Source organism: Salvelinus fontinalis, chromosome 41, assembly GCF_029448725.1.
Source record: "Salvelinus fontinalis isolate EN_2023a chromosome 41, ASM2944872v1, whole genome shotgun sequence".
NCBI classification, from domain to species: Eukaryota; Metazoa; Chordata; class Actinopteri; order Salmoniformes; family Salmonidae; genus Salvelinus; species Salvelinus fontinalis.
In genome coordinates this window covers 8639433-8663905 of record NC_074705.1, presented here as the reverse complement: position 1 = coordinate 8663905, position 24473 = coordinate 8639433, and the positions used below count along the sequence as shown (strand labels likewise).

At 44.9% G+C, this 24473-nt stretch overlaps 29 non-coding genes across 29 annotated transcripts; all 29 read left to right on the top strand.

Annotated features, from left to right (window-relative positions):
• Nucleotides 1-6450: 6450 nt before the first annotated feature.
• trnar-ccu (transfer RNA arginine (anticodon CCU)) lies at nt 6451-6523 on the top strand. Its single transcript has one exon. It is a non-coding gene; the product is annotated as a tRNA-Arg (tRNA).
• A 495-nt stretch (nt 6524-7018) lies between these two features.
• On the top strand, nt 7019-7091 carry trnar-ccu (transfer RNA arginine (anticodon CCU)). The gene has a single exon. It is a non-coding gene; the product is annotated as a tRNA-Arg (tRNA).
• Nucleotides 7092-8971: 1880 nt separating this feature from the next.
• On the top strand, nt 8972-9044 carry trnar-ccu (transfer RNA arginine (anticodon CCU)). Its single transcript has one exon. It is a non-coding gene; the product is annotated as a tRNA-Arg (tRNA).
• Nucleotides 9045-9256: 212 nt separating this feature from the next.
• On the top strand, nt 9257-9329 carry trnar-ccu (transfer RNA arginine (anticodon CCU)). Its single transcript has one exon. It is a non-coding gene; the product is annotated as a tRNA-Arg (tRNA).
• Nucleotides 9330-9539: 210 nt separating this feature from the next.
• Nucleotides 9540-9612, top strand: trnar-ccu (transfer RNA arginine (anticodon CCU)). Its single transcript has one exon. It is a non-coding gene; the product is annotated as a tRNA-Arg (tRNA).
• A 1048-nt stretch (nt 9613-10660) lies between these two features.
• On the top strand, nt 10661-10733 carry trnar-ccu (transfer RNA arginine (anticodon CCU)). The gene has a single exon. It is a non-coding gene; the product is annotated as a tRNA-Arg (tRNA).
• A 212-nt stretch (nt 10734-10945) lies between these two features.
• On the top strand, nt 10946-11018 carry trnar-ccu (transfer RNA arginine (anticodon CCU)). Its single transcript has one exon. It is a non-coding gene; the product is annotated as a tRNA-Arg (tRNA).
• Nucleotides 11019-11228: 210 nt separating this feature from the next.
• Nucleotides 11229-11301, top strand: trnar-ccu (transfer RNA arginine (anticodon CCU)). The gene has a single exon. It is a non-coding gene; the product is annotated as a tRNA-Arg (tRNA).
• A 1049-nt stretch (nt 11302-12350) lies between these two features.
• Nucleotides 12351-12423, top strand: trnar-ccu (transfer RNA arginine (anticodon CCU)). Its single transcript has one exon. It is a non-coding gene; the product is annotated as a tRNA-Arg (tRNA).
• A 212-nt stretch (nt 12424-12635) lies between these two features.
• On the top strand, nt 12636-12708 carry trnar-ccu (transfer RNA arginine (anticodon CCU)). The gene has a single exon. It is a non-coding gene; the product is annotated as a tRNA-Arg (tRNA).
• Nucleotides 12709-12918: 210 nt separating this feature from the next.
• trnar-ccu (transfer RNA arginine (anticodon CCU)) lies at nt 12919-12991 on the top strand. Its single transcript has one exon. It is a non-coding gene; the product is annotated as a tRNA-Arg (tRNA).
• Nucleotides 12992-13201: 210 nt separating this feature from the next.
• trnar-ccu (transfer RNA arginine (anticodon CCU)) lies at nt 13202-13274 on the top strand. The gene has a single exon. It is a non-coding gene; the product is annotated as a tRNA-Arg (tRNA).
• Nucleotides 13275-14323: 1049 nt separating this feature from the next.
• Nucleotides 14324-14396, top strand: trnar-ccu (transfer RNA arginine (anticodon CCU)). The gene has a single exon. It is a non-coding gene; the product is annotated as a tRNA-Arg (tRNA).
• A 212-nt stretch (nt 14397-14608) lies between these two features.
• Nucleotides 14609-14681, top strand: trnar-ccu (transfer RNA arginine (anticodon CCU)). Its single transcript has one exon. It is a non-coding gene; the product is annotated as a tRNA-Arg (tRNA).
• A 487-nt stretch (nt 14682-15168) lies between these two features.
• trnar-ccu (transfer RNA arginine (anticodon CCU)) lies at nt 15169-15241 on the top strand. The gene has a single exon. It is a non-coding gene; the product is annotated as a tRNA-Arg (tRNA).
• A 487-nt stretch (nt 15242-15728) lies between these two features.
• Nucleotides 15729-15801, top strand: trnar-ccu (transfer RNA arginine (anticodon CCU)). The gene has a single exon. It is a non-coding gene; the product is annotated as a tRNA-Arg (tRNA).
• A 283-nt stretch (nt 15802-16084) lies between these two features.
• Nucleotides 16085-16156, top strand: trnam-cau (transfer RNA methionine (anticodon CAU)). Its single transcript has one exon. It is a non-coding gene; the product is annotated as a tRNA-Met (tRNA).
• Nucleotides 16157-16844: 688 nt separating this feature from the next.
• On the top strand, nt 16845-16917 carry trnar-ccu (transfer RNA arginine (anticodon CCU)). The gene has a single exon. It is a non-coding gene; the product is annotated as a tRNA-Arg (tRNA).
• A 210-nt stretch (nt 16918-17127) lies between these two features.
• Nucleotides 17128-17200, top strand: trnar-ccu (transfer RNA arginine (anticodon CCU)). The gene has a single exon. It is a non-coding gene; the product is annotated as a tRNA-Arg (tRNA).
• A 1049-nt stretch (nt 17201-18249) lies between these two features.
• Nucleotides 18250-18322, top strand: trnar-ccu (transfer RNA arginine (anticodon CCU)). The gene has a single exon. It is a non-coding gene; the product is annotated as a tRNA-Arg (tRNA).
• A 212-nt stretch (nt 18323-18534) lies between these two features.
• trnar-ccu (transfer RNA arginine (anticodon CCU)) lies at nt 18535-18607 on the top strand. Its single transcript has one exon. It is a non-coding gene; the product is annotated as a tRNA-Arg (tRNA).
• Nucleotides 18608-19648: 1041 nt separating this feature from the next.
• On the top strand, nt 19649-19721 carry trnar-ccu (transfer RNA arginine (anticodon CCU)). The gene has a single exon. It is a non-coding gene; the product is annotated as a tRNA-Arg (tRNA).
• A 283-nt stretch (nt 19722-20004) lies between these two features.
• On the top strand, nt 20005-20076 carry trnam-cau (transfer RNA methionine (anticodon CAU)). Its single transcript has one exon. It is a non-coding gene; the product is annotated as a tRNA-Met (tRNA).
• A 688-nt stretch (nt 20077-20764) lies between these two features.
• On the top strand, nt 20765-20837 carry trnar-ccu (transfer RNA arginine (anticodon CCU)). The gene has a single exon. It is a non-coding gene; the product is annotated as a tRNA-Arg (tRNA).
• Nucleotides 20838-21047: 210 nt separating this feature from the next.
• Nucleotides 21048-21120, top strand: trnar-ccu (transfer RNA arginine (anticodon CCU)). The gene has a single exon. It is a non-coding gene; the product is annotated as a tRNA-Arg (tRNA).
• A 1049-nt stretch (nt 21121-22169) lies between these two features.
• On the top strand, nt 22170-22242 carry trnar-ccu (transfer RNA arginine (anticodon CCU)). The gene has a single exon. It is a non-coding gene; the product is annotated as a tRNA-Arg (tRNA).
• Nucleotides 22243-22454: 212 nt separating this feature from the next.
• trnar-ccu (transfer RNA arginine (anticodon CCU)) lies at nt 22455-22527 on the top strand. The gene has a single exon. It is a non-coding gene; the product is annotated as a tRNA-Arg (tRNA).
• Nucleotides 22528-23568: 1041 nt separating this feature from the next.
• Nucleotides 23569-23641, top strand: trnar-ccu (transfer RNA arginine (anticodon CCU)). Its single transcript has one exon. It is a non-coding gene; the product is annotated as a tRNA-Arg (tRNA).
• A 283-nt stretch (nt 23642-23924) lies between these two features.
• On the top strand, nt 23925-23996 carry trnam-cau (transfer RNA methionine (anticodon CAU)). The gene has a single exon. It is a non-coding gene; the product is annotated as a tRNA-Met (tRNA).
• The last annotated feature ends 477 nt before the right edge of the window (nt 23997-24473 follow it).

Below are 24473 nucleotides of genomic sequence, written 5' to 3'. Positions count from 1 at the left end.
TATAGGTCATACTGAGAACACAGTGCCCCAGTGGCCTAATGGATAAGGCACTGGCCTCCTAAACCAGGGATTGTGGGTCCAATTTTGTGTGGTTTGAAGCAGAGTTGAGCAGCGGAAGCGTGCTGGGCCCATAACCCAGAGGTCGATGGATCGAAACCATCCTCTGCTAACCTGTTTTTTTTTAGCAATGGAGTACGAACAAAAATAAAAAAAATCGTAATTTCATGGGCATTTGTCAGTGCCTGCCATTATATATTTTTTTACCTCTTCTATCAGTTCATATAGGTCACACTGAGTACACAGTGACCCAGTGGCCTAATGGATAAGGCGCTGGCCTCCTAAGCCAGGGATTGTGGGTTCAAGTCCCATCTGGGGTGGTTGGAAGCAGAGTGGCGAAGCGGAAGCGTGCTGGGCCCATAACACAGAGGTCAATGGATTGAAACCATCCTCTGCTAACCTGTTTTTTTATCAATGGAGTACGAACAAAAATAAAAAATTCGTAATTTCATGGGCATTTGTCAGTGCCTGCCATTATATATTTTTTTACCTCTTCTATCAGTTCGTATAGGTCATACTGAGAACACAGTGCCCCAGTGGCCTAATGGATAAGATACTGTACTCCTAAGTCAGGGATCGTGGGTCCAATTTTGTGTGGTTGGAAGCAGAGTTGCGCAGCGGAAGCGTGCTGGGCCCATAACACAGAGGTCGATGGATTGAAACCATCCTCTGCTAACCTGTGTTTTTATCAATGGAGTACGAACAAAAATAAAAAAAATCGTAATTTCATGGGCATTTGTCAGTGCCTGCCATTATATATTTTTTTACCTCTTCTATCAGTTCGTATAGGTCATACTAAGAACACAGTGCCCCAGTGGCCTAATGGATAAGATACTGTACTCCTAAGTCAAGGATCGTGGGTCCAATTTTGTGTGGATGGAAGCAGAGTGGCGCAGCAGAAGCGTGCTGGGCCCATAACCCAGAGGTCGATGGATCGAAACCATCCTCTGCTAACCTGTTTTTTTTAGCAATGGAGTACGAACAAAAAAAAATAATCGTAATTTCATGGGCATTTGTCAGTGCCTGCCATTATATTTTTTTTTACCTCTTCTATCAGTTCGTATAGGTCATACTGAGAACACAGTGCCCCAGTGGCCTAATAGATAAGATACTGTACTCCTAAGTCAGGGATCGTGGGTCCAATTTTGTGTGGTTGGAAGCAGAGTTGCGCAGCGGAAGCGTGCTGGGCCCATAACACAGAGGTCGATGGATTGAAACCATCCTCTGCTAACCTGTTTTTTTATCAATGGAGTACGAACAAAAATAAAAAAAATCGTAATTTCATGGGCATTTGTCAGTGCCTGCCATTATATATTTTTTTACCTCTTCTATCAGTTCGTATAGGTCATACTGAGAACACAGTGCCCCAGTGGCCTAATGGATAAGGCACTGGCCTCCTAAGCCAGGGATTGTGGGTTCAAGTCCGATCTGGGGTGGTTGGAAGCAGAGTGGCGCAGCGGAAGCGTGCTGGGCCCATAACCCAGAGGTCGATGGATCGAAACCATCATCTGCTAACCTGTTATTTTAGCAATGGAGTACGAACAAAAATAAAAAATTCGTAATTTCATGGGCATTTGTCAGTGCCTGCCATTATATATTTTTTTACCTCTTCTATCAGTTCGTATAGGTCACACTGAGAACAAAGTGCCCCAGTTGCCTAATGGATAAGATACTGTACTCCTAAGTCAGGGTTTGTGGGTCCAATCTTGGGTGGTTGGAAGCAGAGTGGCGCAGCGGAAGCGTGCTGGGCCCATAACCCAGAGGTCGATGGATCGAAACCATCCTCTGCTAACCTGTTTTTTTAGCAATGGAGTACGAACAAAAATAAAAAATTCGTAATTTCATGGGCATTTGTCAGTGCCTGCCATTATATATGTTTTTACCTCTTCTATCAGTTCATATAGGTCATACTGATAACACAGTGCCCCAGTGGCCTAATGGATAAGATACTGTACTCCTAAGTCAGGGTTTGTGGGTCCCATCTGGGGTGGTTGGAAGCAGAGTGGCGCAGCGGAAGCGTGCTGGGCCCAAAACCCAGAGGTCGATGGATCGAAACCATCATCTGCTAACCTGTTTTTTTAGCAATGGAGTACGAACAAAAATAAAAAATTCGTAATTTCATGGGCATTTGTCAGTGCCTGCCATTATATATTTTTTTACCTCTTCTATCAGTTCGTATAGGTCATACTGAGAACACAGTGCCCCAGTGGCCTAATGGATAAGGCACTGGCCTCCTAAGCCAGGGATTGTGGGTTCAAGTCCCATCTCGGGTGGTTGGAATCAGAGTAGCGCAGCGGAAGCGTGCTGGGCCCATAACCCAGAGGTCGATGGATCGAAACCATCCTCTGCTAACATATTTTTTTAGCAATGGAGTATGAACAAAAATAAAAAATTCGTAATTTCATGGGCATTTGTCAGTGTCTGCCATTATATATTTTTTTACCTCTTCTATCAGTTCATATAGGTCATACTGATAACACAGTGCCCCAGTTGCCTAATGGATAAGATACTGTACTCCTAAATCAGGGTTTGTGGGTCCAATCTTGGGTGGTTGGAAGCAGAGTGGCGCAGCGGAAGCGTGCTGGGCCCATAACCCAGAGGTCGATGGATCGAAACCATCCTCTGCTAACCTGTTTTTTTAGCAATGGAGTACGAACAAAAATAAAAAAATCGTAATTTCATGGGCATTTGTCAGTGCCTGCCATTATATATGTTTTTACCTCTTCTATCAGTTCATATAGGTCATACTGATAACACAGTGCCCCAGTTGCCTAATGGATAAGATACTGTACTCCTAAGTCAGGGTTTGTGGGTCCAATCTTGGGTGGTTGGAAGCAGAGTGGCGCAGCGGAAGCGTGCTGGGCCCATAACCCAGAGGTCGATGGATCGAAACCATCCTCTGCTAACCTGTTTTTTTAGCAATGGAGTACGAACAAAAATAAAAAATTCGTAATTTCATGGGCATTTGTCAGTGCCTGCCATTATATATGTTTTTACCTCTTCTATCAGTTCATATAGGTCATACTGATAACACAGTGCCCCAGTGGCCTAATGGATAAGATACTGTACTCCTAAGTCAGGGTTTGTGGGTCCCATCTGGGGTGGTTGGAAGCAGAGTGGCGCAGCGGAAGCGTGCTGGGCCCATAACCCAGAGGTCGATGGATCGAAACCATCCTCTGCTTAGCTGTTTTTTTTAGCAATGGAGTACGAACAAAAATAAAAAAAATCGTAATTTCATGGGCATTTGTCAGTGCCTGCCATTATATATTTTTTTACCTCTTCTATCAGTTCGTATAGGTCATACTGAGAATACAGTGCCCCAGTGGCCTACTCGATAAGGCACTGGCCTCCTAAGCCAGGTTTTGTGGGTTCAAGTCCCATCTGGGGTGGTTGGAAGCAGAGTGGCGCAGCGGAAGCGTGCTGGGCCCATAACCAAGAGGTCGATGGATCGAAACCATCCTCTGCAAACATGTTTTTTTAGCAATGGAGTATGAACAAAAATAAAACATTCGTAATTTCATGGGCATTTGTCAGTGCCTGCCATTATATATTTTTTTACCTCTTCTATCAGTTCGTATAGGTCACACTGAGAACACAGTGCCCCAGTGGCCTAATGGATAAGATACTGTACTCCTAAGCCAGGGATTGTGGGTTCAATCTTGGCTGGTTGGAAGCAGAGTGGCGCAGCGGAAGCGTGCTTGGCCCATAACCCAGAGGTCGATGGATCGAAACCATCATCTGCTAACCTTTTTTTTTAGCAATGGAGTACGAACAAAAATAAAAAAAATCGTAATTTCATGGGCATTTGTCAGTGCCTGCCATTATATATGTTTTTACCTCTTCTATCAGTTCATATAGGTCATACTGATAACACAGTGCCCCAGTGGCCTAATGGATAAGATACTGTACTCCTAAGTCAGGGTTTGTGGGTCCAATCTTGGGTGGTTGGAAGCAGAGTGGCGCAGCGGAAGCGTGCTGGGCCCATAACCCGGAGGTCGATGGATCGAAACCATCCTCTGCTAACCTGTTTTTTTTAGCAATGGAGTACGAACAAAAATAAAAAAAATCGTAATTTCATGGGCATTTGTCAGTGCCTGCCATTATATATATTTTTACCTCTTCTATCAGTTCGTATAGGTCATACTGAGAATACAGTGCCCCAGTGGCCTACTCGATAAGGCACTGGCCTCCTAAGCCAGGGTTTGTGGGTTCAAGTCCCATCTGGGGTGGTTGGAAGCAGAGTGGCGCAGCGGAAGCGTGCTGGGCCCATAACCAAGAGGTCGATGGATCGAAACCATCCTCTGCTAACATGTTTTTTTAGCAATGGAGTATGAACAAAAATAAAACATTCGTAATTTCATGGGCATTTGTCAGTGCCTGCCATTATATATTTTTTTACCTCTTCTATCAGTTCGTATAGGTCACACTGAGAACACAGTGCCCCAGTGGCCTAATGGATAAGATACTGTACTCCTAAGCCAGGGATTGTGGGTTCAATCTTGGGTGGTTGGAAGCAGAGTGGCGCAGCGGAAGCGTGCTTGGCCCATAACCCAGAGGTCGATGGATCGAAACCATCATCTGCTAACCTTTTTTTTTAGCAATGGAGTACGAACAAAAATAAAAAAATCGTAATTTCATGGGCATTTGTCAGTGCCTGCCATTATATATTTTTTTACCTCTTCTATCAGTTCGTATAGGTCACACTGAGAACACAGTGCCCCAGTTGCCTAATGGATAAGATACTGTACTCCTAAGTCAGGGTTTGTGGGTCCAATCTTGGGTGGTTGGAAGCAGAGTGGCGCAGCGGAAGCGTGCTGGGCCCATAACCCAGAGGTCGATGGATTGAAACCATAGTCTGCTAACCTGTTTTTTTAGCAATGGAGTACGAACAAAAATAAAAAATTCGTAATTTCATGGGCATTTGTCAGTGCCTGCCATTGTATATTTTTTTACCTCTTCTATCAGTTCGTATAGGTCATACTGAGAATACAGTGCCCCAGTGGCCTACTCGATAAGGCACTGGCCTCCTAAGCCAGGGTTTGTGGGTTCAAGTCCCATCTGGGGTGGTTGGAAGCAGAGTGGCGCTGCGGAAGCGTGCTGGGCCCATAACCAAGAGGTCGATGGATCGAAACCATCCTCTGCTAACATGTTTTTTTAGCAATGGAGTATGAACAAAAATAAAACATTCGTAATTTCATGGGCATTTGTCAGTGCCTGCCATTATATATTTTTTTACCTCTTCTATCAGTTCGTATAGGTCACACTGAGAACACAGTGCCCCAGTGGCCTAATGGATAAGATACTGTACTCCTAAGCCAGGGATTGTGGGTTCAATCTTGGGTGGTTGGAAGCAGAGTGGCGCAGCGGAAGCGTGCTTGGCCCATAACCCAGAGGTCGATGGATCGAAACCATCATCTGCTAACCTTTTTTTTTAGCAATGGAGTACGAACAAAAATAAAAAAATCGTAATTTCATGGGCATTTGTCAGTGCCTGCCATTATATATTTTTTTACCTCTTCTATCAGTTCGTATAGGTCACACTGAGAACACAGTGCCCCAGTTGCCTAATGGATAAGATACTGTACTCCTAAGTCAGGGTTTGTGGGTCCAATCTTGGGTGGTTGGAAGCAGAGTGGCGCAGCGGAAGCGTGCTGGGCCCATAACCCAGAGGTCGATGGATTGAAACCATAGTCTGCTAACCTGTTTTTTTAGCAATGGAGTACGAACAAAAATAAAAAATTCGTAATTTCATGGGCATTTGTCAGTGCCTGCCATTATATATGTTTTTACCTCTTCTATCAGTTCATATAGGTCATACTGATAACACAGTGCCCCAGTGGCCTAATGGATAAGATACTGTACTCCTAAGTCAGGGTTTGTGGGTCCAATCTTGGGTGGTTGGAAGCAGAGTGGCGCAGCGGAAACGTGCTGGGCCCATAACCCAGAGGTCGATGGATCGAAACCATCATCTGCTAACCTGTTTTTTTAGCAATGGAGTACGAACAAAAATAAAAAATTCGTAATTTCATGTGCATTTGTCAGTGCCTGCCATTATATATTTTTTTACCTCTTCTATCAGTTCGTATAGGTCATACTGAGAACACAGTGCCCCAGTGGCCTAATGGATAAGGCACTGGCCTCCTAAGCCAGGGATTGTGGGTTCAAGTCCCATCTGGGCTGGTTGGAAGCAGAGAGGCGAAGAGGAAGCGTGCTGGCCCCATAACCCAGAGGTCGATGGATCGAAACCATCCTCTGCTAACCTGTTTTTTTTTTGCAATGGAGTACGAACAAAAATAAAAAAATTCGTAATTTCATGTGCATTTGTCAGTGCCTGCAATTACATATTTTTTTACCTCTTCTATCAGTTCGTATAGGTCATACTGAGAACACAGTGCCCCAGTGGCCTAATGGATAAGGCACTGGCCTCCTAAGCCAGGGATTGTGGGTTCAAGTCCCATCTGGGGTGGTTGGAAGCAGAGTGGCGCAGCGGAAGCGTGCTGGGCCCATAACCCAGAGGTCGATGGATCGAAACCATCCTCTGCTAACATGTTTTTTTAGCAATGGAGTATGAACAAAAATAAAAAATTCCTAATTTCATGGGCGTTTGTCAGTGCCTGCCATTATATATTTTTTTACCTCTTCTATCAGTTCGTATAGGTCACAATGAGAACACAGTGCCCCAGTGGCCTAATGGATAAGATACTGTACTCCTAAGTCAGGGTTTGTGGGTTCAAGTCCCATCTGGGGTGGTTGGAAGCAGAGTGGCGCAGCGGAAGCGTGCTGGGCCCTTAACCCAGAGGTCGATGGATCGAAACCATCCTCTGCTAACCTGTTTTTTTTAGCAATGGAGTACGAACAAAAATAAAAAAAATCGTAATTTCATGGGCATTTGTCAGTGCCTGCCATTATATATTTTTTTACCTCTTCTATCAGTTCGTATAGGTCATACTGAGAACACAGTGCCCCAGTGGCCTAATGGATAAGGCACTGGCCTCCTAAGCCAGGGATTGTGGGTTCAAGTCCCATCTGGGGTGGTTGGAAGCAGAGTGGCGCAGCGGAAGCGTGCTGGGCCCGTAACCCAGAGGTCGATGGATCGAAACCATCATCTGCTAACCTGTTTTTTTAGCAATGGAGTATGAACAAAAATAAAAAATTCGTAATTTCATGGGCATTTGTCAGTGTCTGCCATTATATATTTTTTTACCTCTTCTATCAGTTCGTATAGGTCACACTGAGAACAAAGTGCCCCAGTTGCCTAATGGATAAGATACTGTACTCCTAAGTCAGGGTTTGTGGGTCCAATCTTGGGTGGTTGGAAGCAGAGTGGCGCAGCGGAAGCGTGCTGGGCCCATAACCCAGAGGTCGATGGATCGAAACCATCCTCTGCTAACCTGTTTTTTTAGCAATGGAGTACGAACAAAAATAAAAAATTCGTAATTTCATGGGCATTTGTCAGTGCCTGCCATTATATATGTTTTTACCTCTTCTATCAGTTCATATAGGTCATACTGATAACACAGTGCCCCAGTGGCCTAATGGATAAGATACTGTACTCCTAAGTCAGGGTTTGTGGGTCCAATCTTGGGTGGTTGGAAGCAGAGTGGCGCAGCGGAAGCGTGCTTGGCCCATAACCCAGAGGTCGATGGATCGAAACCATCATCTGCTAACCTTTTTTTTTAGCAATGGAGTACGAACAAAAATAAAAAAATCGTAATTTCATGGGCATTTGTCAGTGCCTGCCATTATATATTTTTTTACCTCTTCTATCAGTTCGTATAGGTCACACTGAGAACACAGTGCCCCAGTTGCCTAATGGATAAGATACTGTACTCCTAAGTCAGGGTTTGTGGGTCCAATCTTGGGTGGTTGGAAGCAGAGTGGCCCAGCGGAAGCGTGCTGGGCCCATAACCCAGAGGTCGATGGATCGAAACCATCCTCTGCTAACCTTTTTTTTAGCAATGGAGTACGAACAAAAATAAAAAAATCGTAATTTCATGGGCATTTGTCAGTGCCTGCCATTATATATGTTTTTACCTCTTCTATCAGTTCATATAGGTCATACTGATAACACAGTGCCCCAGTGGCCTAATGGATAAGATACTGTACTCCTAAGTCAGGGTTTGTGGGTCCAATCTTGGGTGGTTGGAAGCAGAGTGGCGCAGCGGAAGCGTGCTGGGCCCATAAACAAGAGGTCGATGGATCGAAACCATAGTCTGCTAACCTGTTTTTTTAGCAATGGAGTACGAACAAAAATAAAAAATTCGTAATTTCATGGGCATTTGTCAGTGCCTGCCATTATATATGTTTTTACCTCTTCTATCAGTTCATATAGGTCATACTGATAACACAGTGCCCCAGTGGCCTAATGGATAAGATACTGTACTCCTAAGTCAGGGTTTGTGGGTCCAATCTTGGGTGGTTGGAAGCAGAGTGGCGCAGCGGAAGCGTGCTGGGCCCATAACCCAGAGGTCGATGGATCGAAACCATCATCTGCTAACCTGTTTTTTTAGCAATGGAGTACGAACAAAAATAAAATAATTCGTAATTTCATGTGCATTTGTCAGTGCCTGCCATTATATGTTTTTTTACCTCTTCTATCAGTTCGTATAGGTCATACTGAGAACACAGTGCCCCAGTGGCCTAATGGATAAGGCACTGGCCTCCTAAGCCAGGGATTGTGGGTACAAGTCCCATCTGGGCTGGTTGGAAGCAGAGTGGCGAAGAGGAAGCGTGCTGGCCCCATAACCCAGAGGTCGATGGATCGAAACCATCCTCTGCTAACCTGTTTTTTTTAGCAATGGAATACGAACAAAAATAAAAAAAATCGTAATTTCATGTGCATTTGTCAGTGCCTGCAATTATATATTTTTTTACCTCTTCTATCAGTTCGTATAGGTCATACTGAGAACACAGTGCCCCAGTGGCCTAATGGATAAGGCACTGGCCTCCTAAGCCAGGGATTGTGGGTTCAAGTCCCATCTGGGGTGGTTGGAAGCAGAGTGGCGCAGCGGAAGCGTGCTGGGTCCATAACCCAGAGGTCGATGGATCGAAAGCATCCTCTGCTAACCTGTTTTTTTTAGCAATGGAGTACGAACAAAAATAAAAAAAATCGTAATTTCATGGGCATTTGTCAGTGCCAGCCATTATATAATTTTTTACCTCTTCTATCAGTTCGTATAGGTCATACTGAGAACACAGTGCCCCAGTGGCCTACTGGATAAGGCACTGGCCTCCTAAGCCAGGGATTGTGGGTTCAAGTCCCATCTGGGGTGGTTGGAAGCAGAGTGGCGCAGCGGAAGCGTGCTGGGCCCATAACCCAGAGGTCGATGGATCGAAACCATCCTCTGCTAACATGTTTTTTTAGCAATGGAGTATGAACAAAAATAAAAAATTCGTAATTTCATGGGCATTTGTCAGTGCCTGCCATTATATATTTTTTTACCTCTTCTATCAGTTCGTATAGGTCATAATGAGAACACAGTGCCCCAGTGGCCTAATGGATAAGGCACTGGCCTCCTAAGCCAGGGATTGTGGGTTCAAGTCCCATCTGGGGTGGTTGGAAGCAGAGTGGCGCAGCGGAAGCGTGCTGGGCCCATAACCCAGAGGTCGATGGATCGAAGCCATCCTCTGCTAACCTTTTTTTTAGCAATGGAGTACGAACAAAAATAAAAAAATCGTAATTTCATGGGCATTTGTCAGTGCCTGCCATTATATATGTTTTTACCTCTTCTATCAGTTCATATAGGTCATACTGATAACACAGTGCCCCAGTGGCCTAATGGATAAGATACTGTACTCCTAAGTCAGGGTTTGTGGGTCCAATCTTGGGTGGTTGGAAGCAGAGTGGCGCAGCGGAAGCGTGCTGGGCCCATAAACAAGAGGTCGATGGATCGAAACCATAGTCTGCTAACCTGTTTTTTTAGCAATGGAGTACGAACAAAAATAAAAAATTCGTAATTTCATGGGCATTTGTCAGTGCCTGCCATTATATATGTTTTTACCTCTTCTATCAGTTCATATAGGTCATACTGATAACACAGTGCCCCAGTGGCCTAATGGATAAGATACTGTACTCCTAAGTCAGGGTTTGTGGGTCCAATCTTGGGTGGTTGGAAGCAGAGTGGCGCAGCGGAAGCGTGCTGGGCCCATAACCCAGAGGTCGATGGATAGAAACCATCATCTGCTAACCTGTTTTTTTAGCAATGGAGTACGAACAAAAATAAAAAATTCGTAATTTCATGTGCATTTGTCAGTGCCTGCCATTATATGTTTTTTTACCTCTTCTATCAGTTCGTATAGGTCATACTGAGAACACAGTGCCCCAGTGGCCTAATGGATAAGGCACTGGCCTCCTAAGCCAGGGATTGTGGGTTCAAGTCCCATCTGGGCTGGTTGGAAGCAGAGTGGCGAAGAGGAAGCGTGCTGGCCCCATAACCCAGAGGTCGATGGATCGAAACCATCCTCTGCTAACCTGTTTTTTTTAGCAATGGAGTATGAACAAAAATAAAAAAAATCGTAATTTCATGTGCATTTGTCAGTGCCTGCAATTATATATTTTTTTACCTCTTCTATCAGTTCGTATAGGTCATACTGAGAACACAGTGCCCCAGTGGCCTAATGGATAAGGCACTGGCCTCCTAAGCCAGGGATTGTGGGTTCAAGTCCCATCTGGGGTGGTTGGAAGCAGAGTGGCGCAGCGGAAGCGTGCTGGGCCCATAACCCAGAGGTCGATGGATCGAAACCATCCTCTGCTAACCTGTTTTTTTTAGCAATGGAGTACGAACAAAAATAAAAAAAATCGTAATTTCATGGGCATTTGTCAGTGCCAGCCATTATATAATTTTTTACCTCTTCTATCAGTTCGTATAGGTCATACTGAGAACACAGTGCCCCAGTGGCCTACTGGATAAGGCACTGGCCTCCTAAGCCAGGGATTGTGGGTTCAAGTCCCATCTGGGGTGGTTGGAAGCAGAGTGGCGCAGCGGAAGCGTGCTGGGCCCATAACCCAGAGGTCGATGGATCGAAACCATCCTCTGCTAACATGTTTTTTTAGCAATGGAGTATGAACAAAAATAAAAAATTCGTAATTTCATGGGCATTTGTCAGTGCCTGCCATTTTATATTTTTTTACCTCTTCTATCAGTTCGTATAGGTCATACTGAGAACACAGTGCCCCAGTGGCCTAATGGATAAGGCACTGGCCTCCTAAGCCAGGGATTGTGGGTTCAAGTCCCATCTGGGGTGGTTGGAAGCAGAGTGGCGCAGCGGAAGCGTGCTGGGCCCGTAACCCAGAGGTCGATGGATCGAAACCATCATCTGCTAACCTGTTTTTTTAGCAATGGAGTATGAACAAAAATAAAAAATTCGTAATTTCATGGGCATTTGTCAGTGTCTGCCATTATATATTTTTTTACCTCTTCTATCAGTTCTTATAGGTCATACTGATAACACAGTGCCCCAGTGGCCTAATGGATAAGATACTGTACTCCTAAGTCAGGGTTTGTGGGTCCAATCTTGGGTGGTTGGAAGCAGAGTGGCGCAGCGGAAGCGTGCTGGGCCCTTAAACAAGAGGTCGATGGATCGAAACCATAGTCTGCTAACCTGTTTTTTTAGCAATGGAGTACGAACAAAAATAAAAAATTCGTAATTTCATGGGCATTTGTCAGTGCCTGCCATTATATATGTTTTTACCTCTTCTATCAGTTCATATAGGTCATACTGATAACACAGTGCCCCAGTGGCCTAATGGATAAGATACTGTACTCCTAAGTCAGGATTTGTGGGTCCAATCTTGGGTGGTTGGAAGCAGAGTGGCGCAGCGGAAGCGTGCTGGGCCCATAACCCAGAGGTCGATGGATCGAAACCATCATCTGCTAACCTATTTTTTTAGCAATGGAGTACGAACAAAAATAAAAAATTCGTAATTTCATGTGCATTTGTCAGTGCCTGCCATTATATGTTTTTTTACCTCTTCTATCAGTTCGTATAGGTCATACTGAGAACACAGTGCCCCAGTGGCCTAATGGATAAGGCACTGGCCTCCTAAGCCAGGGATTGTGGGTTCAAGTCCCATCTGGGCTGGTTGGAAGCAGAGTGGCGAAGAGGAAGCGTGCTGGCCCCATAACCCAGAGGTCGATGGATCGAAACCATCCTCTGCTAACCTGTTTTTTTTAGCAATGGAGTATGAACAAAAATAAAAAAAATCGTAATTTCATGTGCATTTGTCAGTGCCTGCAATTATATATTTTTTTACCTCTTCTATCAGTTCGTATAGGTCATACTGAGAACACAGTGCCCCAGTGGCCTAATGGATAAGGCACTGGCCTCCTAAGCCAGGGATTGTGGGTTCAAGTCCCATCTGGGGTGGTTGGAAGCAGAGTGGCGCAGCGGAAGCGTGCTGGGCCCATAACCCAGAGGTCGATGGATCGAAACCATCCTCTGCTAACCTGTTTTTTTTAGCAATGGAGTACGAACAAAAATAAAAAAAATCGTAATTTCATGGGCATTTGTCAGTGCCAGCCATTATATAATTTTTTACCTCTTCTATCAGTTCGTATAGGTCATACTGAGAACACAGTGCCCCAGTGGCCTACTGGATAAGGCACTGGCCTCCTAAGCCAGGGATTGTGGGTTCAAGTCCCATCTGGGGTGGTTGGAAGCAGAGTGGCGCAGCGGAAGCGTGCTGGGCCCATAACCCAGAGGTCGATGGATCGAAACCATCCTCTGCTAACATGTTTTTTTAGCAATGGAGTATGAACAAAAATAAAAAATTCGTAATTTCATGGGCATTTGTCAGTGCCTGCCATTATATATTTTTTTACCTCTTCTATCAGTTCGTATAGGTCATACTGAGAACACAGTGCCCCAGTGGCCTACTGGATAAGGCACTGGCCTCCTAAGCCAGGGATTGTGGGTTCAAGTCCCATCTGGGGTGGTTGGAAGCAGAGTGGCGCAGCGGAAGCGTGCTGGGCCCATAACCCAGAGGTCGATGGATCGAAACCATCCTCTGCTAACATGTTTTTTTAGCAATGGAGTATGAACAAAAATAAAAAATTCGTAATTTCATGGGCATTTGTCAGTGCCTGCCATTATATATTTTTTTACCTCTTCTATCAGTTCGTATAGGTCATACTGAGAACACAGTGCCCCAGTGGCCTAATGGATAAGGCACTGGCCTCCTAAGCCAGGGATTGTGGGTTCAAGTCCCATCTGGGGTGGTTGGAAGCAGAGTGGCGCAGCGGAAGCGTGCTGGGCCCGTAACCCAGAGGTCGATGGATCGAAACCATCATCTGCTAACCTGTTTTTTTAGCAATGGAGTATGAACAAAAATAAAAAATTCGTAATTTCATGGGCATTTGTCAGTGTCTGCCATTATATATTTTTTTACCTCTTCTATCAGTTCTTATAGGTCATACTGATAACACAGTGCCCCAGTGGCCTAATGGATAAGATACTGTACTCCTAAGTCAGGGTTTGTGGGTCCAATCTTGGGTGGTTGGAAGCAGAGTGGCGCAGCGGAAGCGTGCTGGGCCCTTAAACAAGAGGTCGATGGATCGAAACCATAGTCTGCTAACCTGTTTTTTTAGCAATGGAGTACGAACAAAAATAAAAAAATCGTAATTTCATGGGCATTTGTCAGTGCCTGCCATTATATATGTTTTTACCTCTTCTATCAGTTCATATAGGTCATACTGATAACACAGTGCCCCAGTGGCCTAATGGATAAGATACTGTACTCCTAAGTCAGGATTTGTGGGTCCAATCTTGGGTGGTTGGAAGCAGAGTGGCGCAGCGGAAGCGTGCTGGGCCCATAACCCAGAGGTCGATGGATCGAAACCATCATCTGCTAACCTATTTTTTTAGCAATGGAGTACGAACAAAAATAAAAAATTCGTAATTTCATGTGCATTTGTCAGTGCCTGCCATTATATGTTTTTTTACCTCTTCTATCAGTTCGTATAGGTCATACTGAGAACACAGTGCCCCAGTGGCCTAATGGATAAGGCACTGGCCTCCTAAGCGAGGGATTGTGGGTTCAAGTCCCATCTGGGCTGGTTGGAAGCAGAGTGGCGAAGAGGAAGCGTGCTGGCCCCATAACCCAGAGGTCGATGGATCGAAACCATCCTCTGCTAACCTGTTTTTTTTAGCAATGGAGTACGAACAAAAATAAAAAAAATCGTAATTTCATGTGCATTTGTCAGTGCCTGCAATTATATATTTTTTTACCTCTTCTATCAGTTCGTATAGGTCATACTGAGAACACAGTGCCCCAGTGGCCTAATGGATAAGGCACTGGCCTCCTAAGCCAGGGATTGTGGGTTCAAGTCCCATCTGGGGTGGTTGGAAGCAGAGTGGCGCAGCGGAAGCGTGCTGGGCCCATAACCCAGAGGTCGATGGATCGAAACCATCCTCTGCTAACCTGTTTTTTTTAGCAATGGAGTACGAACAAAAATAAAAAAAATCGTAATTTCATGGGCATTTGTCAGTGCCAGCCATTATATAATTTTTTACCTCTTCTATCAGTTCGTATAGGTCATACTGAGAACACAGTGCCCCAGTGGCCTAATGGATAAGGCACTGGCCTCCTAAGCCAGGGATTGTGGGTTCAAGTCCCATCTGGGGTGGTTGGAAGCAGAGTGGCGCAGCGGAAGCGTGCTGGGCCCGTAACCCAGAGGTCGATGGACCGAAACCATCATCTGCTAACCTGTTTTTTTAGCAATGGAGTACGAACAAAAATAAAAAAATCGTAATTTCATGGGCATTTGTCAGTGCCTGCCATTATATATTTTTTTACCTCTTCTATCAGTTCGTATAGGTCACACTGAGAACACAGTGCCCCAGTTGCCTAATGGATAAGATACTGTACTCCTAAGTCAGGGTTTGTGGGTCCAATCTTGGGTGGTTGGAAGCAGAGTGGCGCAGCGGAAGCGTGCTGGGCCCATAACCCAGAGGTCGATGGATCGAAACCATCCTCTGCTAACCTGTTTTTTTAGCAATGGAGTACGAACAAAAATAAAAAATTCGTAATTTCATGGGCATTTGTCAGTGCCTGCCATTATATATGTTTTTACCTCTTCTATCAGTTCATATAGGTCATACTGATAACACAGTGCCCCAGTGGCCTAATGGATAAGGCACTGGCCTCCTAAGCCAGGGATTGTGGGTTCAAGTCCCATCTGGGGTGGTTGGAAGCAGAGTGGCGCAGCGGAAGCGTGCTGGGCCCGTAACCCAGAGGTCGATGGATCGAAACCATCATCTGCTAACCTGTTTTTTTAGCAATGGAGTATGAACAAAAATAAAAAATTCGTAATTTCATGGGCATTTGTCAGTGTCTGCCATTATATATTTTTTTACCTCTTCTATCAGTTCGTATAGGTCACACTGAGAACAAAGTGCCCCAGTTGCCTAATGGATAAGATACTGTACTCCTAAGTCAGGGTTTGTGGGTCCAATCTTGGGTGGTTGGAAGCAGAGTGGCGCAGCGGAAGCGTGCTGGGCCCATAACCCAGAGGTCGATGGATCGAAACCATCCTCTGCTAACCTGTTTTTTTAGCAATGGAGTACGAACAAAAATAAAAAATTCGTAATTTCATGGGCATTTGTCAGTGCCTGCCATTATATATGTTTTTACCTCTTCTATCAGTTCATATAGGTCATACTGATAACACAGTGCCCCAGTGGCCTAATGGATAAGGCACTGGCCTCCTAAGCCAGGGATTGTGGGTTCAAGTCCCATCTGGGGTGGTTGGAAGCAGAGTGGCGCAGCGGAAGCGTGCTGGGCCCGTAACCCAGAGGTCGATGGATCGAAACCATCATCTGCTAACCTGTTTTTTTAGCAATGGAGTATGAACAAAAATAAAAAATTCGTAATTTCATGGGCATTTGTCAGTGTCTGCCATTATATATTTTTTTACCTCTTCTATCAGTTCGTATAGGTCACACTGAGAACAAAGTGCCCCAGTTGCCTAATGGATAAGATACTGTACTCCTAAGTCAGGGTTTGTGGGTCCAATCTTGGGTGGTTGGAAGCAGAGTGGCGCAGTGGAAGCGTGCTGGGCCCATAACCCAGAGGTCGATGGATCGAAACCATCCTCTGCTAACCTGTTTTTTTAGCAATGGAGTACGAACAAAAATAAAAAATTCGTAATTTCATGGGCATTTGTCAGTGCCTGCCATTATATATGTTTTTACCTCTTCTATCAGTTCATATAGGTCATACTGATAACACAGTGCCCCAGTGGCCTAATGGATAAGATACTGTACTCCTAAGTCAGGGTTTGTGGGTCCAATCTTGGGTGGTTGGAAGCAGAGTGGCGCAGCGGAAGCGTGCTTGGCCCATAACCCAGAGGTCGATGGATCGAAACCATCATCTGCTAACCTTTTTTTTTAGCAATGGAGTACGAACAAAAATAAAAAAATCGTAATTTCATGGGCATTTGTCAGTGCCTGCCATTATATATTTTTTTACCTCTTCTATCAGTTCGTATAGGTCACACTGAGAACACAGTGCCCCAGTTGCCTAATGGATAAGATACTGTACTCCTAAGTCAGGGTTTGTGGGTCCAATCTTGGGTGGTTGGAAGCAGAGTGGCGCAGCGGAAGCGTGCTGGGCCCATAACCCAGAGGTCGATGGATCGAAACCATCCTCTGCTAACCTGTTTTTTTTAGCAATGGAGTACGAACAAAAATAAAAAAAATCGTAATTTCATGGGCATTTGTCAGTGCCAGCCATTATATAATTTTTTACCTCTTCTATCAGTTCGTATAGGTCAAACTGAGAACACAGTGCCCCAGTGGCCTACTGGATAAGGCACTGGCCTCCTAAGCCAGGGATTGTGGGTTCAAGTCCCATCTGGGGTGGTTGGAAGCAGAGTGGCGCATCGGAAGCGTGCTGGGCCCATAACCCAGAGGTCGATGGATCGAAACCATCCTCTGCTAACATGTTTTTTTAGCAATGGAGTATGAACAAAAATAAAAAATTCGTAATTTCATGGGCATTTGTCAGTGCCTGCCATTATATATTTTTTTACCTCTTCTATCAGTTCGTATAGGTCATACTGAGAACACAGTGCCCCAGTGGCCTAATGGATAAGGCACTGGCCTCCTAAGCCAGGGATTGTGGGTTCAAGTCCCATCTGGGGTGGTTGGAAGCAGAGTGGCGCAGCGGAAGCGTGCTGGGCCCGTAACCCAGAGGTCGATGGATCGAAACCATCATCTGCTAACCTGTTTTTTTAGCAATGGAGTATGAACAAAAATAAAAAATTCGTAATTTCATGGGCATTTGTCAGTGTCTGCCATTATATATTTTTTTACCTCTTCTATCAGTTCTTATAGGTCATACTGATAACACAGTGCCCCAGTGGCCTAATGGATAAGATACTGTACTCCTAAGTCAGGGTTTGTGGGTCCAATCTTGGGTGGTTGGAAGCAGAGTGGCGCAGCGGAAGCGTGCTGGGCCCTTAAACAAGAGGTCGATGGATCGAAACCATAGTCTGCTAACCTGTTTTTTTAGCAATGGAGTACGAACAAAAATAAAAAATTCGTAATTTCATGGGCATTTGTCAGTGCCTGCCATTATATATGTTTTTACCTCTTCTATCAGTTCATATAGGTCATACTGATAACACAGTGCCCCAGTGGCCTAATGGATAAGATACTGTACTCCTAAGTCAGGGTTTGTGGGTCCAATCTTGGGTGGTTGGAAGCAGAGTGGCGCAGCGGAAGCGTGCTGGGCCCATAACCCAGAGGTCGATGGATCGAAACCATCATCTGCTAACCTATTTTTTTAGCAATGGAGTACGAACAAAAATAAAAAATTTGTAATTTCATGTGCATTTGTCAGTGCCTGCCATTATATGTTTTTTTACCTCTTCTATCAGTTCGTATAGGTCATACTGAGAACACAGTGCCCCAGTGGCCTAATGGATAAGGCACTGGCCTCCTAAGCGAGGGATTGTGGGTTCAAGTCCCATCTGGGCTGGTTGGAAGCAGAGTGGCGAAGAGGAAGCGTGCTGGCCCCATAACCCAGAGGTCGATGGATCGAAACCATCCTCTGCTAACCTGTTTTTTTTAGCAATGGAGTACGAACAAAAATAAAAAAAATCGTAATTTCATGTGCATTTGTCAGTGCCTGCAATTATATATTTTTTTACCTCTTCTATCAGTTCGTATAGGTCATACTGAGAACACAGTGCCCCAGTGGCCTAATGGATAAGGCACTGGCCTCCTAAGCCAGGGATTGTGGGTTCAAGTCCCATCTGGGGTGGTTGGAAGCAGAGTGGCGCAGCGGAAGCGTGCTGGGCCCATAACCCAGAGGTCGATGGATCGAAACCATCCTCTGCTAACCTGTTTTTTTTAGCAATGGAGTACGAACAAAAATAAAAAAAATCGTAATTTCATGGGCATTTGTCAGTGCCAGCCATTATATAATTTTTTACCTCTTCTATCAGTTCGTATAGGTCATACTGAGAACACAGTGCCCCAGTGGCCTAATGGATAAGGCACTGGCCTCCTAAGCCAGGGATTGTGGGTTCAAGTCCCATCTGGGGTGGTTGGAAGCAGAGTGGCGCAGCGGAAGCGTGCTGGGCCCGTAACCCAGAGGTCGATGGATCGAAACCATCATCTGCTAACCTGTTTTTTTAGCAATGGAGTATGAACAAAAATAAAAAATTCGTAATTTCATGGGCATTTGTCAGTGTCTGCCATTATATATTTTTTTACCTCTTCTATCAGTTCGTATAGGTCACACTGAGAACAAAGTGCCCCAGTTGCCTAATGGATAAGATACTGTACTCCTAAGTCAGGGTTTGTGGGTCCAATCTTGGGTGGTTGGAAGCAGAGTGGCGCAGCGGAATCGTGCTGGGCCCATAACCCAGAGGTCGATGGATCGAAACCATCCTCTGCTAACCTGTTTTTTTAGCAATGGAGTACGAACAAAAATAAAAAATTCGTAATTTCATGGGCATTTGTCAGTGCCTGCCATTATATATGTTTTTACCTCTTCTATCAGTTCATATAGGTCATACTGATAACACAGTGCCCCAGTGGCCTAATGGATAAGATACTGTACTCCTAAGTCAGGGTTTGTGGGTCCAATCTTGGGTGGTTGGAAGCAGAGTGGCGCAGCGGAAGCGTGCTTGGCCCATAACCCAGAGGTCGATGGATCGAAACCATCATCTGCTAACCTTTTTTTTTAGCAATGGAGTACGAACAAAAATAAAAAAATCGTAATTTCATGGGCATTTGTCAGTGCCTGCCATTATATATTTTTTTACCTCTTCTATCAGTTCGTATAGGTCACACTGAGAACACAGTGCCCCAGTTGCCTAATGGATAAGATACTGTACTCCTAAGTCAGGGTTTGTGGGTCCAATCTTGGGTGGTTGGAAGCAGAGTGGCGCAGCGGAAGCGTGCTGGGCCCATAACCCAGAGGTCGATGGATCGAAACCATCCTCTGCTAACCTGTTTTTTTAGCAATGGAGTACGAACAAAAATAAAAAATTCGTAATTTCATGGGCATTTGTCAGTGCCTGCCATTATATATGTTTTTACCTCTTCTATCAGTTCATATAGGTCATACTGATAACACAGTGCCCCAGTGGCCTAATGGATAAGGCACTGGCCTCCTAAGCCAGGGATTGTGGGTTCAAGTCCCATCTGGGGTGGTTGGAAGCAGAGTGGCGCAGCGGAAGCGTGCTGGGCCCGTAACCCAGAGGTCGATGGATCGAAACCATCATCTGCTAACCTGTTTTTTTAGCAATGGAGTATGAACAAAAATAAAAAATTCGTAATTTCATGGGCATTTGTCAGTGTCTGCCATTATATATTTTTTTACCTCTTCTATCAGTTCGTATAGGTCACACTGAGAACAAAGTGCCCCAGTTGCCTAATGGATAAGATACTGTACTCCTAAGTCAGGGTTTGTGGGTCCAATCTTGGGTGGTTGGAAGCAGAGTGGCGCAGTGGAAGCGTGCTGGGCCCATAACCCAGAGGTCGATGGATCGAAACCATCCTCTGCTAACCTGTTTTTTTAGCAATGGAGTACGAACAAAAATAAAAAATTCGTAATTTCATGGGCATTTGTCAGTGCCTGCCATTATATATGTTTTTACCTCTTCTATCAGTTCATATAGGTCATACTGATAACACAGTGCCCCAGTGGCCTAATGGATAAGATACTGTACTCCTAAGTCAGGGTTTGTGGGTCCAATCTTGGGTGGTTGGAAGCAGAGTGGCGCAGCGGAAGCGTGCTTGGCCCATAACCCAGAGGTCGATGGATCGAAACCATCATCTGCTAACCTTTTTTTTTAGCAATGGAGTACGAACAAAAATAAAAAAATCGTAATTTCATGGGCATTTGTCAGTGCCTGCCATTATATATTTTTTTACCTCTTCTATCAGTTCGTATAGGTCACACTGAGAACACAGTGCCCCAGTTGCCTAATGGATAAGATACTGTACTCCTAAGTCAGGGTTTGTGGGTCCAATCTTGGGTGGTTGGAAGCAGAGTGGCGCAGCGGAAGCGTGCTGGGCCCATAACCCAGAGGTCGATGGATCGAAACCATCCTCTGCTAACCTGTTTTTTTTAGCAATGGAGTACGAACAAAAATAAAAAAAATCGTAATTTCATGGGCATTTGTCAGTGCCAGCCATTATATAATTTTTTACCTCTTCTATCAGTTCGTATAGGTCATACTGAGAACACAGTGCCCCAGTGGCCTACTGGATAAGGCACTGGCCTCCTAAGCCAGGGATTGTGGGTTCAAGTCCCATCTGGGGTGGTTGGAAGCAGAGTGGCGCATCGGAAGCGTGCTGGGCCCATAACCCAGAGGTCGATGGATCGAAACCATCCTCTGCTAACATGTTTTTTTAGCAATGGAGTATGAACAAAAATAAAAAATTCGTAATTTCATGGGCATTTGTCAGTGCCTGCCATTATATATTTTTTTACCTCTTCTATCAGTTCGTATAGGTCATACTGAGAACACAGTGCCCCAGTGGCCTAATGGATAAGGCACTGGCCTCCTAAGCCAGGGATTGTGGGTTCAAGTCCCATCTGGGGTGGTTGGAAGCAGAGTGGCGCAGCGGAAGCGTGCTGGGCCCGTAACCCAGAGGTCGATGGATCGAAACCATCATCTGCTAACCTGTTTTTTTAGCAATGGAGTATGAACAAAAATAAAAAATTCGTAATTTCATGGGCATTTGTCAGTGTCTGCCATTATATATTTTTTTACCTCTTCTATCAGTTCTTATAGGTCATACTGATAACACAGTGCCCCAGTGGCCTAATGGATAAGATACTGTACTCCTAAGTCAGGGTTTGTGGGTCCAATCTTGGGTGGTTGGAAGCAGAGTGGCGCAGCGGAAGCGTGCTGGGCCCTTAAACAAGAGGTCGATGGATCGAAACCATAGTCTGCTAACCTGTTTTTTTAGCAATGGAGTACGAACAAAAATAAAAAATTCGTAATTTCATGGGCATTTGTCAGTGCCTGCCATTATATATGTTTTTACCTCTTCTATCAGTTCATATAGGTCATACTGATAACACAGTGCCCCAGTGGCCTAATGGATAAGATACTGTACTCCTAAGTCAGGGTTTGTGGGTCCAATCTTGGGTGGTTGGAAGCAGAGTGGCGCAGCGGAAGCGTGCTGGGCCCATAACCCAGAGGTCGATGGATCGAAACCATCATCTGCTAACCTATTTTTTTAGCAATGGAGTACGAACAAAAATAAAAAATTTGTAATTTCATGTGCATTTGTCAGTGCCTGCCATTATATGTTTTTTTACCTCTTCTATCAGTTCGTATAGGTCATACTGAGAACACAGTGCCCCAGTGGCCTAATGGATAAGGCACTGGCCTCCTAAGCGAGGGATTGTGGGTTCAAGTCCCATCTGGGCTGGTTGGAAGCAGAGTGGCGAAGAGGAAGCGTGCTGGCCCCATAACCCAGAGGTCGATGGATCGAAACCATCCTCTGCTAACCTGTTTTTTTTAGCAATGGAGTACGAACAAAAATAAAAAAAATCGTAATTTCATGTGCATTTGTCAGTGCCTGCAATTATATATTTTTTTACCTCTTCTATCAGTTCGTATAGGTCATACTGAGAACACAGTGCCCCAGTGGCCTAATGGATAAGGCACTGGCCTCCTAAGCCAGGGATTGTGGGTTCAAGTCCCATCTGGGGTGGTTGGAAGCAGAGTGGCGCAGCGGAAGCGTGCTGGGCCCATAACCCAGAGGTCGATGGATCGAAACCATCCTCTGCTAACCTGTTTTTTTTAGCAATGGAGTACGAACAAAAATAAAAAAAATCGTAATTTCATGGGCATTTGTCAGTGCCAGCCATTATATAATTTTTTACCTCTTCTATCAGTTCGTATAGGTCATACTGAGAACACAGTGCCCCAGTGGCCTAATGGATAAGGCACTGGCCTCCTAAGCCAGGGATTGTGGGTTCAAGTCCCATCTGGGGTGGTTGGAAGCAGAGTGGCGCAGCGGAAGCGTGCTGGGCCCGTAACCCAGAGGTCGATGGATCGAAACCATCATCTGCTAACCTGTTTTTTTAGCAATGGAGTATGAACAAAAATAAAAAATTCGTAATTTCATGGGCATTTGTCAGTGTCTGCCATTATATATTTTTTTACCTCTTCTATCAGTTCGTATAGGTCACACTGAGAACAAAGTGCCCCAGTTGCCTAATGGATAAGATACTGTACTCCTAAGTCAGGGTTTGTGGGTCCAATCTTGGGTGGTTGGAAGCAGAGTGGCGCAGCGGAAGCGTGCTGGGCCCATAACCCAGAGGTCGATGGATCGAAACCATCCTCTGCTAACCTGTTTTTTTAGCAATGGAGTACGAACAAAAATAAAAAATTCGTAATTTCATGGGCATTTGTCAGTGCCTGCCATTATATATGTTTTTACCTCTTCTATCAGTTCATATAGGTCATACTGATAACACAGTGCCCCAGTGGCCTAATGGATAAGATACTGTACTCCTAAGTCAGGGTTTGTGGGTCCAATCTTGGGTGGTTGGAAGCAGAGTGGCGCAGCGGAAGCGTGCTTGGCCCATAACCCAGAGGTCGATGGATCGAAACCATCATCTGCTAACCTTTTTTTTTAGCAATGGAGTACGAACAAAAATAAAAAAATCGTAATTTCATGGGCATTTGTCAGTGCCTGCCATTATATATTTTTTTACCTCTTCTATCAGTTCGTATAGGTCACACTGAGAACACAGTGCCCCAGTTGCCTAATGGATAAGATACTGTACTCCTAAGTCAGGGTTTGTGGGTCCAATCTTGGGTGGTTGGAAGCAGAGTGGCGCAGCGGAAGCGTGCTGGGCCCATAACCCAGAGGTCGATGGATCGAAACCATCCTCTGCTAACCTGTTTTTTTAGCAATGGAGTACGAACAAAAATAAAAAATTCGTAATTTCATGGGCATTTGTCAGTGCCTGCCATTATATATGTTTTTACCTCTTCTATCAGTTCATATAGGTCATACTGATAACACAGTGCCCCAGTGGCCTAATGGATAAGGCACTGGCCTCCTAAGCCAGGGATTGTGGGTTCAAGTCCCATCTGGGGTGGTTGGAAGCAGAGTGGCGCAGCGGAAGCGTGCTGGGCCCGTAACCCAGAGGTCGATGGATCGAAACCATCATCTGCTAACCTGTTTTTTTAGCAATGGAGTATGAACAAAAATAAAAAATTCGTAATTTCATGGGCATTTGTCAGTGTCTGCCATTATATATTTTTTTACCTCTTCTATCAGTTCGTATAGGTCACACTGAGAACAAAGTGCCCCAGTTGCCTAATGGATAAGATACTGTACTCCTAAGTCAGGGTTTGTGGGTCCAATCTTGGGTGGTTGGAAGCAGAGTGGCGCAGTGGAAGCGTGCTGGGCCCATAACCCAGAGGTCGATGGATCGAAACCATCCTCTGCTAACCTGTTTTTTTAGCAATGGAGTACGAACAAAAATAAAAAATTCGTAATTTCATGGGCATTTGTCAGTGCCTGCCATTATATATGTTTTTACCTCTTCTATCAGTTCATATAGGTCATACTGATAACACAGTGCCCCAGTGGCCTAATGGATAAGATACTGTACTCCTAAGTCAGGGTTTGTGGGTCCAATCTTGGGTGGTTGGAAGCAGAGTGGCGCAGCGGAAGCGTGCTTGGCCCATAACCCAGAGGTCGATGGATCGAAACCATCATCTGCTAACCTTTTTTTTTAGCAATGGAGTACGAACAAAAATAAAAAAATCGTAATTTCATGGGCATTTGTCAGTGCCTGCCATTATATATTTTTTTACCTCTTCTATCAGTTCGTATAGGTCACACTGAGAACACAGTGCCCCAGTTGCCTAATGGATAAGATACTGTACTCCTAAGTCAGGGTTTGTGGGTCCAATCTTGGGTGG